We start from the raw sequence: 12,546 nt of genomic DNA on the forward strand, positions 1-12,546 counted from the left end.
TTGATTTTTGGCTGATTCTGACACCCTGAACTCCTGGACACTCTAGAGAACTTGAACCAGCCAAGGATTCATCTTCCTCCTTCAACTTGATGTAAAGAATTCATTCTCTTTTCAGACTCACAGAACCCTGGAAGCTTCATCTGAACCCGAGTCATGCTGCTGACTCTGATTTGTACTACCCATTTCTTTTCTTTCTGTGTTAACTGAAATCCTGAATGGGATATTGAGGAGCAAGCATTATTTAAAGGAGAGCTAGATGTATCATCTTGTGAGAATTATTAAGTGGAATCATATGAAATTATTTTTTTGTATATTATAAATTCTAACAGTGTAATTTTATATGGGCCAGTGTCATTTTAATTTCATAGTCCCCATTTTGATTTCCAAAATTTATATGACATTAATATAGAAAATAAGTCTATTTTTAAGGCAAAGATACACTTATTGCCAATATATAATTGCCAGTGTGTTTATATAATTTTGTTTCTTGTCTAAACCGTAAGTGTGGACCAAATAGTCCTGGCAGCTAATGTTGACCATGCTGCTACTTCTTAAATAAAATAAAAAATATGTTGGAGTTTTAGAGTGAAAACACAATATATGAAAATTTATGAAATGCAATGCTGAGAGGGAAATTCATAGCACTAAATGCCTACATTAACAAAGAAGGAAAATCTCAAATCAATAATCGAAATTCTTCTCTTAAACAACTGGGAAAAGAAAAATAAGATAGCCCCAAAGAAAGCACAGTACAAAAAAGATGAAGAACAAAAATCAATGAATTTGAAAACAGAGCAGCAATAGAGAAAACAGTGAAACAAAGAACTAATTGTTTGAAAAGATCCGTAAAATGGGTAAACCTCTAGCTAAACTAATAATGTAAAAATAAAAATAATATTACCTGTATTAGGAATGGCAAGGGAAGTCACTACAGACCTAGAAAACATCAAAAGAATAATAAGGACAGATTAACCAGCAACTCTATACACGTAAATTTCATAGCTTAGTTGAAATGAACCAATTTTTAAAAAAAATATTCATTTATTTATTTATTTACTTTTTGGCGGACACAACATCTTTGTATGTGGTGCTGAGGATCGAACCCAGACCGCACGCATGCCAGGTGCGTGATACAGCTTGAGCCACATCCCCAGCCTGAAATGAACCAATTTTTTAAAAAGCAAAAACTACCATAACCTACTCAATGATGTAGATAACTTAAGTAGACCTATAATTATCAAATAAATTGACTTTATAATGTCCTTCCTTTCCTCCAAATAGTAGCACTGATGAATTCTTTCAAACATTTAAATAAGAATGAATGTCAATTCTCTACAAAATTTTTCAGAAAAAAGAAAACTGTCCAATTCATTTTATGTGATCACCTCTAACTTAACTTGAAATTCTGGGAAAGAGATTAGGGGGAAAATACCCTACAAAATCTCACATATACATATACATAAGCATGCTCAATAAATATTAGTGAATTAAACCCTGCAATATGTAAAAAAGAGTCATAAAATAAGGTCAATGATAGGAATGCAATGTTGGTTCAAGTTTTGAACATCAATCAATGTAATCCTCTATATTAACTTGTTAAAGAAGGAAAACACATGATAGCAATTGATTCTTCAAAAGCATTTGAAAAATTCAATATACATTTTTATGACAACTCAGCAAACTCAGAAAGAAGGGAACTTCCTTAACTTGATAAAAGGGATCAATAAAAATGCCATAGTTAACTTAGTACTTAATGGTGAAAGAATAAATGCTTTTAAAAAATGGTAAGGGTGTGTAATTTCAACTCTTTATTGAACATCATTCTAAAAGTTCTGGCCATTCAATAAGACAAATAAAATAAACATATAAATTGGAAATGAAAAAACAATCCTATTTTTAGATGATTTGAATATCTATATAGAAAATTCCATAAAAACTACAAAAATAGTTCCTAGGATAAATAATTGAACTTAGCAATGTTAGAAGTTGAAAAGAATACGTATAAATGCCAATAATATTTCTATGTACTAACAGTAACAACTGAAAACCAACAGTAAAAAGCAACAACATATATGACAACTATTAAAATGGAACTATTTAAATATAAATCTAACAAGACATCGTATAGGATCTGTATGGTAGAAACTAAAAAATGCTGGTGAAATCATTTTTTAAAAAATTAAATAAAAAAGAGATATACTGTGTTCATAAATTGGAAGACTGACTCATAAATTTAAGGTGTTTAGTCTCTTCAAATTGACCCATAGATTTAACATAATTAAGAAAAATTCTAGCAGGATTTTTATCTACCCAGACAAATGGATATTAAAATTTATATAGAAAGACAAAGAAACTAGAATATTTCAATTTTAAACAATAAAGTAGGAGATGTACACTACCCAACTTTAAGTCATACTATAAATTATAATAATCAAAAAAGTCTGACATTGATAAATCAATGAAGCAGAATAAAGTTCAAAATTTACCTATACAAGTATAGCTGATCTAGTTTCAGGCACAAAGAGAACTCAATTGAATAGGCATAACCCTTTCACCAATTTGTACTGGAGCAAGTAGACAGCCATCAGCAAAGAAAAGACTTTGGCTTCAATATTATACCTTATATAATAATTAACTCAAAATGAGTTATATGTCTGAATATAAAACAAACAAACAAAACCTGTAAGATTCTTAGAAGAAAGCATAGGAAAATATCTTAATGACCTGGGGGTAGGCAAAGAATTATTAGATATGACATTACAAGCATCATCAATAGAAGAAAATATTGATAAATTGGATTTTATAAAATTAAAAACTTTTTCTTTATGAAAGATACTCAAGAGAATGAAAAGACAAGATATGATCTGGAAGGAGATATTTGCAAATCACATATTCAACATCCAGAATATAAAAAGAATTCTCAAAACTCAACAACAACAAAACAATCAGCTAAATTAACAAATGAAGAAAAGATTTAAGAATTCAACAAAGTCATATGAATGGTAAATAAATGCTTGAGAAAGGCTCAATGTTGTTAACCATGAGGCTAATCCAAACTAAATGCAGAATGGGGTAACACTGCTCATGTTTAAAAAAGACTTTTTTTAAAAGGACAATTTCGTATGCTGGCAAAGAAATTCAAAACAACTGCAACTTCTGTATATGTTGATGGGAATGCCAAATAGTAGAACCACTTTGGAAGAGAGTGTTGCGGTTTCTTATAAAATTAAATATGTGTCAAGATATACATTTATCATTAATTCTAGGAATCCTGTAGGGATTTGAGAAATAATGTTTTTTTCTTCTTTTTTTCTTTGTGAGTTGGTTGCCCAGGCTAGTCTTGAACTCATGACCCTTCTGCCTCAGCCTTCTGAGTATAAAACTTGAGTTTACACAAAGACTTAAAAATTAAAGCATATGTTCACACACAAAAATGTTTTGTTTGGTGCATCAATGTTGATGGCAGTTTTATTATAACTGTACCAAACTGGTAAACATTCCAGGTGACCATTAATGGGCAAAATAGATTAGCAATAGCACATCCATACAATGAGCTACTCCTCAAAATAAAAAGGAATGAACTATTTCTATAATAAAAAGATAAATTTGAAACTCTTCTGAGTGAAAAAAAACAAGTTGAAAATATTATTTACTTTATGAGTTTATTTATATGATATTCTATAAGAGAAAAATTATAGGGATATAAAACAGATCCCTAATTGCCACACCAGAGCCTAGGTGTGGGAGCCAGTTTGACTACAAAGAGGAAGCAGGAATATTTTTGTTCTGTATTCTGATTGTGGTCCTTATTGTGTTCACAAATCTCTCTATATTTTTAAACTTACAGAATTGTATATAAAGAAGCCAACTCTACTGTGTGTAAATTTAAAATAATTTTAAACCTTAAAACGTTTTTGTAAGTATAAAATTTTTCCACAATTATGTGAAAGGTCTTGTGTAAGTTTCTATAGAACTGTGCATGAACTTCAAGCTGGTTCCTACAATTTAGAGATGCTCTATTATAGTCAGCTTGTCTATCCATAAATAATTCAAATCTAATTTAGAAAGGTACTAGAGCCAATGGAAATTCCCTTGGCTTTGGGAAATCCATTCACTGTCTTCAAATTCAACATCTTCACATTTAAAATGAACTGTTCTGGATTATTTTTAGAATCACTTTCAGCTCTAAAATTACATGACTTCTATGCTCAGATGACATCTAGGATCAGTTGCAGCTTTCTCTGAGAAGGCATTTCATAGGATCTTATAATTTTATTTTATCCAATTCTTTATATACTTTAGCTTTTGTTATTTTATAATAACATATACTCCCTGCAGTAGTACTAAGAAACCTATAGAATTAACATGATACTCAGCATCAATCACAACATCCAAAGAATGAAAGCAACCCAAGTGTCCTCTGATAGACGAATAGGTAAATAAAATATTCTATAAATATACAATGAAATATCATATAGCCCCAAAAGGAAGGGAATTCTGACACATGCTGAACATGGATATTATACTAAGTAAAGTAAGACAGATGAAAGGACAGATACTGTATGATTCCACTTACATTCCACTTATAAGAGATACCTAGGGTTTTCAAGTTCATGGAGGCAGGAGGTAGCATGGTGGTTACAGGAAGTACATTGATGTTATGGGGAATAGGGAGTTGTTATTTAATAGGTATAGAGTTTTAATTTTGCAAAATGACAAGTCATTGAAATTGATTGCACAATGAATATATTTAATATTACTATATACTTAAATCACTATAGTTTATATATTACTAATACAAATGCATATGCATGATGGTTAATTTTATGTGTCAGCTTAATTGGACCTTGGGATGCTCAGATATTGAACATTATTCTGACTTTGACTGTGGGGGTGTTTCTGGATGAGATTAACATTTGAATCTGTAGACTGAGTAAAGCAGATTTCCCTGCTTGAAGTGGGCAGGCCTCATCCAGTATATTAAAAGCCTAAATAGAACAATAGGCTGAGCAAGAAAGAATTTTTTCTCTCTGCCTCCCTGTTTTTTCGTGGGACATCAGTCTCATGCCTTCAGATTTGGACATGGAGTAGACTTACACCAAGGTCCTCTTCATTTTCAGGTCTTTAGATTGAAGATCTTGGGACATCTTAGTTAGTCTCCATAATCATGTGAGGCGATTATTTATAATTAATTTTTTTTTCCTATCAGTATTGTTTCTCTGGAGAACCCTGACTAACACAATATTTTTTAAGAATGACTTCCTTAAAGTGTTGGGATCATGTCTAAATATGTTAGATGCTATTATCAAGTTGTCCGTGAAAAACACTATAGCCACTTACACTCTTACCAACAATGTTTTAAAAAGACTCATTTTTTCCACTTTTATTAGCATTTGGGCAGTATCATTTGTGGTACAGCACAAAAACCATTTCTTCCCTACTTTCTTTTAACTAGACCCAATTTGCTTGGAATAAAGATTTCTTCTTCAGCATCTCTTGTGACAATGTAACTGAGGTCTAGTAAATGTGATCTATAGCAGAAGTAGTATGCACAGTTTCTAGAATGTTTCCTTGAAGCAAGGGTCGTCTTTGTACCTACTACTAAGAATATAGATGTGATTGATGGTCCAGCAGTCATTCTGGCCCAAGATTCCTACTGTTTGAAAGCCATCTGCAGAGCCGGAGCAGATAGAGAGGACCTGGGTTCTTCCACTGTGCACTCTGGGCTTCCTGCCATCAGGTTGTTACCTGGCACTGGGATGCTTTTCAAACCTGTTTAATCTATTTGCTGCTGAATATGTCCTTACAGAGACATCATTCTTTTTTAGTCTTTGTAGGATAGGTGAAAATATCATCTGATTTTTGTTTTATATAGCTCTCTTGTCAGCTATCTGGAAGTTATACTTTCTGGAGAGTTATTTCTGCTTTTAGTTAAGCAAAAGCGAGAACATGGGGAGGTTTTTCTTCCTTTCATATCTGTGTTGACATATTGCTAGGGTTTTTCTAAATACAAAAGAATAAATTTGCTAATATAACCTTTCTTTTTAATTCAGAGAGTATTTGAAAGATAAGGTGGCTAAGATCAACAGATATTTATGGAAATATTCATTCAATTGATTTTTGGAAAAAATGTTAGATGTAATAGTAATGCTTTGGGGGATTTAAATAATGATAAAATGTCAAGGTGTCATAGCTTGCTGGGTTCTTTTTATAAAATGGAACCAACTGAAATTAGAAGCTAGACCTTATACCTTTAGTGAATTTAAGCCTGTGATTCTTGTGGATTGGAGTGGGGAGAGTGTAGTGAAATTGGAATCTCAGTTGTTATGGATTCCAAACATTAGTGTACATTACCTCACAAGGAGAGTTTTATTAAAGCACAGATTGTCAGGCCCCACCTTTAAAGATGTGTTCAGCCACATTCTCTTTTTACAGAGAGAAAGGCAAAATGAACCATTCTGTTATATGCATGCCCCTTGTTTTAGGCATGGCACCATGATTTCGGGTTAACTCTGCTAATTTAAGGGACTAGGCAAAGCTGCAGAAAGGGACAGGAAGGATAAGAAACAATGTATGGTACTTCTTCAAGGTCATTGCTTACTTTTCTTTAGGCCTTCATTAAATATACTGATTTCTGGAAGATGTTTTGGTTATTCCACGGTAGAAGCATCCTATCAGACCCAGTCTCTAATGTAGAACATACAGGAACTTTCTTCTTTTAGTGGCACAGTGGAGCCACATGCCCTCCTCTAATCCCCTGGAAGGTTTCATGATAGGGACGAATTTCTGTCACAATGTTCCTGGAGAACATTCAGTCCCTGTTGTAGAGATTCTTCTCAGCTACATTTCAACTACATGAGAATTGCTTTAACTGATATTCCTGACTCCAGTGCTCTCTTTCCTTTTCTTGTGCTTGACATTCAAGGAATTAGAATGTATGTGGTTGAAAATAAATATTTGGCTGCCAAGAAAATTTGTACATGGATGATTTCATAACAGTCACCTTTCCCTTAAAGATGACATGGCATATTGTCAATATTTAAGTTGTCATTTATCTACTCTGGTATTTTATTCTTAACTGTTCAGTTGCTATTATTGGTTCTCATTTCTATTTAAGTAGAATTTTCCTCAAATAAAGCACATCTGAGTGCAAACTTTTCATTCTCTCACCTCAAATTTTGCAGTCATAGGAAATGAGGGTAGATGAGGCATAATCCCAAATTAAGGTCAGGTTGTATTTTATTATGAGTTGAAAATATTAAATATCCTATGAGAAAGGGAAGGACATTACTTAGTAGGAAATTTATTTGAGTTAGCCATTCTGTTCACAGATTTTTAAAAAATGAGATTTAGAGAGGTAAATAACTTGCTCAAGGTCATACAATCAAACCGTAGATTGAGCCAGCATTAGAAAGTTAATCTCAGGGCCTTGTAAAGTTAATATCAAATAACATTAACAAAATCTCAACATTTAAAAGGGTGTGTGAAGTATTACAATTATTTTAGGCCTATTTGATGAGTATATGAAAAAAAGCTCCCTTGTGTTTTATGAAAGGAGAGCTGGTCAGCATTCCTCTTGGTAAGGATGGAAGAGGCTCTTGGGCCTGAAAACAGGCTAAGGCTACGGCCTTGTCATCTACTTCTTGGCCTCTAACCTGTCATCTAACCATGGTTTTCAAACCATTTGAGGAAGGAAATCAAGAGGGACAGAGAGGGAAGGGCATGGGGAAGTACTGGGGAACAAAATCCATGCTATGTCCATACAAATATACCAGAATGAATCCCACTTTATATATAACTATAATGTGCTAATTAAAATAACAGTAATAATAATGATAGAAGTAAAATGCTAGAGAAAAGCAAGTGGATCAGGAAGGGAAAGGGAGAATAAATTATGTTCATGTGCAAATATGGTATCATCAATACCACTATTATGTATAATTATAATGCACCAAAAAAAGAACTAAAAATACAATTTGAAACCTTCAAATTCAGATACATTTGAAAAGAAAAATAATTCACTCCACAGTGTGTGTATATACTTTCAAACAACTCAGTAGTTCCTTGCAGTATTTGATCTGAACCAAGTAAAACTGATCTTTGGTGATATATTCCTGTTGATTCATGAGGAGGTTTAAGTAAGTGTAACAAGGAAAATGGAAAAGGGATGAAAATACTAAACAGAAGCCACAGGAGAGACAGATGGCCCTGTTGGAAAGTGTTTGGAATAAGCTTTTTCTTTAATAACTTTCTTCACATTTAACATTCTTAATATCTCAATGTCTACATTTATTATTTGGTCTTTTATTTTCCTTTACTCTATATTGTTGCCCCTCTGGCTTAAGACACATGTGGATAAATACTAGCACTAATGGCAATAATATACCTTCATGGCAAATTAATATTATTTTAATTGAATGTAATTAATAATAATGAATGTGATTTTAAAAACATTCAAAATGTTGATTTTTATCTTTTGAGTTGAGTTATAATGAAAAATTAGGTTGTTAAAATACTGACAAAAAATTTGGCTTTATACAACCTGTTTTCATCTTAATATGTTTGCAGCCCTCCTAAAATATGACTGAATGAACTTAGGGAAAAGCAAACTTGTTAAAGCCAGTTTACCAACATACCAGTTTAATTTTAAAAAGCCCAATAAAATCAGATGACTGGAGTGAGAAATATTGGTGTTTTTTCTCCTCAATTTATATGTAAGTTCAAACACACCACCGAGATATGGAGACCTCTAAGAGAATGCCAGAAAACCATCTTCTCTGTTCTCATTTTGTCACTTGGCTTTGTTCCCTTGTCTCTCGGCTTTACAACCATTTGGGTGAGGGGAATTTACTTCCTTCCCTATCTGTAACAAAGAGAAGAATCGAGCTCATCATCTTTAATTTGCTTCCAAATCATGAATCCAATCAGACAATGAAAACTATTGATAACAGCTAAGTCTGCTCCAGAAAAAAAAAATTATATCAAAGTTTATATGTTGTCTCCATGTTTGATTCTTTGCTTTATAGGGAAATGATGACAGTAGTATGTAACATGTCTTTGCATATATTTTGTATATATTGCTGAAAGAAAATAAGTGACTAAAGCCACCCAGTAAGACATTATACTTATTACTAACATTTCCATTTTACAGATGATGCAGTAATGTAGAGCGATGTTAACCAATTTGCTTAAGATTAAATAGCTCATACTTGGCAGAGTTGGGATTAATTCCAGACCTTAATCATTCTGCTCTTCTTCCACTTCATCAAAGTTCGGGTTAAAAAAAATTTTTTTTTCAAACTGCAATTAGTATGAACCCAAATCATTTACTTGTGAAAATTAAAAACCCATGCAAAATGAGAAATGTGCCAGTTGCATTAGACATTAGTCCCATCAGGTTGTTTGAAAACAAGAATTGTAATTACATTTTCCTTAAAATAAAACCTCAGGATATCTGAGAAATACAGAAGTAGAGAGTTCTTTCTAAGATAATTTAGCACATTCTTTGTCTTCAAAGAATGACTAAAACAACAATCCTGAAAGTCATTTGAATTACTGGGCGCTCTCTCTCTCTCTCTCTCTCTCTCTCTCTCTCTCTCTCTCTCTCTCTCTCTCTTTTAATCAAGTATTACCACAATGAAAATAGTAGAGACATCATTCCCCCTTGCAATCTCCAAGTCCTCGGTGTATTCAAGTATGGATAGACAATGTGGACAATTCACAAGAAGCTACTTGAAGACGAGATGAATTAAGAGGGTAGCAAAGCAGGCTTATGGTGGCAAGGGATGTGAAATCAGCTTGATATGTCTAGTGACAATGAGGAGACAGTTGTATCAGGAACAGAGGAGTTACAGAGAATAGTTATGTAGGTCAACTTAAGTACACTTCGTCTTAGGAGTTTGGACTATATCCTATATCAGTAAGGAATTCCGAGAGGTTTTAGGTATATGTAAAGGGTTTTAGGATGGGAATAGCAAGGTTGTGGAGAATGAATTTGAAAGGAACAACCTCATGTTAGGAGAATGGTTCAGAGGCTGGTGTATAAATCCTGGTATGAATATGAAATGGACAGGAGAAGTGAAATAGGATGGGTTGTTCTGCCTCCAGAAGGGAGGTCAGCCAAATTAATTCCTGTCTGAAGGATTCTTTTGGATGGTCAGGAAAAAAATAGAGGCAGAGTAAGTAATATCTGAAGAGATAAGAGTTTCAACCCAATATTCAAGAAGCCAAATCTATTTTCAGGTTATAGGAACAATTGTGGAACTAAGAACCAGAGATGATTTGATGATATGGGAGCAAAGTGAGAAGGTTTTGCAAGTAGGGTCAGAACTTTCCTGTAGAAATGCCTAGATTGTCTACAGCTCTTTTAGGGTGCTGGCCCTATAGTCTATCAGGTGGTCATCCTGGGCAGAGGACAAATAGACAACCATCGCTCTGGGCTTGTAAAATAGTAAGAAGACTATTACAGTTGATAGTACACCAGTTGGGCATTGACCAATTAGAGTCTTAAGGACTTTGGAAAAGCTATATTGGTTCTAGGAAGATTCTCAGCAATTTTCTTTTCTCTCTCGAAATATTTTGGTTGCCCACAAACCAGATTTGAATGTGAAAGAACATTGTAACATGGGGATGAATTGAAAAAACTTGCAAAGCTGAGTCAGGATTTTCAAAGTAGAGTATAATCTAAAAAATAAAATCATATAATTTTAAAGCAGAAAGGAACTTTGGAACTGCTTTATAATTCCCTACCTAAGGTCTAAGCTGAATTTTCAAATATAACATTCACCATTGTCTTACAAATGTTTTTATACCTGAAATGATATGTCCATATTTATTTATAGTTAATAACCTCTCTCTTCTTTTTTACAATAATAGATTGGACTCATAGACCAACATTACAGTTTGACAGAATAACCTACTGTGTATTGCTGTGATTACATTCATTAAGGAACAAAATAAATTTGGACATTTAGATCTAGATTACAGTATTTTTTTAAATCTAGATTTATTGCTGAAAGTACAGAAAAAAAGTCGTTTTAAGAGATGTCTTTGATCATTCCAGTGAGAATTTTTAGCCCAGTTAATATTGTTCTACGCTTCTAACCCATAGATAAGCAGGTATGAAATATTTAAAAAGTAAAATCTCATCTGTTGCTGCCATACGGAATTGCCAACAGAGCTAGGGGAAGACATGTGAAGCCGGTGATGTCTGCACCATTTGAGGGACATTTTTATGATTCATAGAAAAAAAAGAAACTTTACTTAAACTGAGTATTGACCATGTGCAGAAAAGAACAGTGATATTCTGTTATCAGATTTTCAGTCTACCATAAAAAAATGAATAACTGCTTTCCATATTGGCTACACCAATTTTCAGTCCCACCAGCAATGTATGAGTGTGCCTTTCCCTCCACATCCTCACCATTTTGTTTGCATTCTTGATAATTGCCATTCTGACTGGAGTGAGATGAAATCTTAGAGTAGTTTTGATTTGCATTTCTCTAATTACTAGAGATGTTGAACGTATTTTCATATATTTGTTGATCAAATGTATATCTTCTGAGAATTGTCTGTTCAGTTCCTTAGCCCATTTATTTGTTGGGTTGTTTGTGCTTTGGGTGTTAAGTTTTTTGAGTTCTTTATGTATCCTGGAGATTAGTGCTCTCTCTAACGTGTGTGGCCAAAATTTGCTCCCAAAATGTAGGTTCTCTCTTCACTTCATTGGTTGTTTCTTTTACTGAGAAGAAGCTTTTTAGTTTGAGTCCATCCCACTTATTAATTCTTGATTTTCTCACTTTAGGAGTCTTGTTAAGAAAGCCAGGGCCTAGCCCAACATGATGATGATTTATATCTACTTTTTTCTCTATTATGTGCAGGGTCTCTAGTTTAATTCCTGGGTCCTTGATTCACTTTGAGTTGAGTTTTGTGTGTGGTGAAAGAGATTTAGTTTTATTTTGCTGTGTATGGATTTCCAGTTCTCCCAGCACCATTTGTTGAAGAGGCTATCTTTTCTCCAATGTAGGTTTTTTAATGTCTTTGTCTAGTATGAAATAACTGTATTTATGTGGGTTTGTCTCTGTGTCTTCTAATCCAGCCTTTTTAAAATTTTTATTTAGAGACAAGGTCTCACTAAGTTGCTAAGGGCCTCGATAAATTGCTAAGGCTGGCTTTGAACTCTAGATTCTCCTATCTCTGCCTCCCGAGCTGCTGGAAATACAGGTGTGCACCACCACACCTGGTGCAAGAATATTCTTAAAATAATATTAGAGACTCATTCACAGAAATAGAATCTGAAATAAAGTCATATTTTTTTTTCTATATAAAAAATAAAACAATATCCTAACCAGTCTTTTTTCTCTGGAGAATAAATTTTCTGCTCACAAAATAACTGTATACCCCATCTTGTTTTTATTACGGTTTAAGTCATATAATGAACTGTGAAAAGAATGTTACATGCCAGTGTGCTCTATCCTCATACTAAACCGCTTTGGAACACACTGGGGTAAATGTCATTTTGTCGTTTCTGTACAAAATGTGATTCTTCTG

The 12,546-nt window shown here is 33.4% G+C and overlaps 1 non-coding gene across 1 annotated transcript; it reads left to right on the forward strand.

Annotated features, from left to right (window-relative positions):
• The first annotated feature begins 7,541 nt into the window (after positions 1–7,541).
• LOC113192326 (U6atac minor spliceosomal RNA) lies at positions 7,542–7,666 on the forward strand. Its single transcript, XR_003302000.1, has one exon. It is a non-coding gene; the product is annotated as a U6atac minor spliceosomal RNA (small nuclear RNA).
• The last annotated feature ends 4,880 nt before the right edge of the window (positions 7,667–12,546 follow it).

This window comes from Urocitellus parryii, chromosome 2, assembly GCF_045843805.1.
Source record: "Urocitellus parryii isolate mUroPar1 chromosome 2, mUroPar1.hap1, whole genome shotgun sequence".
Lineage (NCBI taxonomy): Eukaryota > Metazoa > Chordata > Mammalia > Rodentia > Sciuridae > Urocitellus > Urocitellus parryii.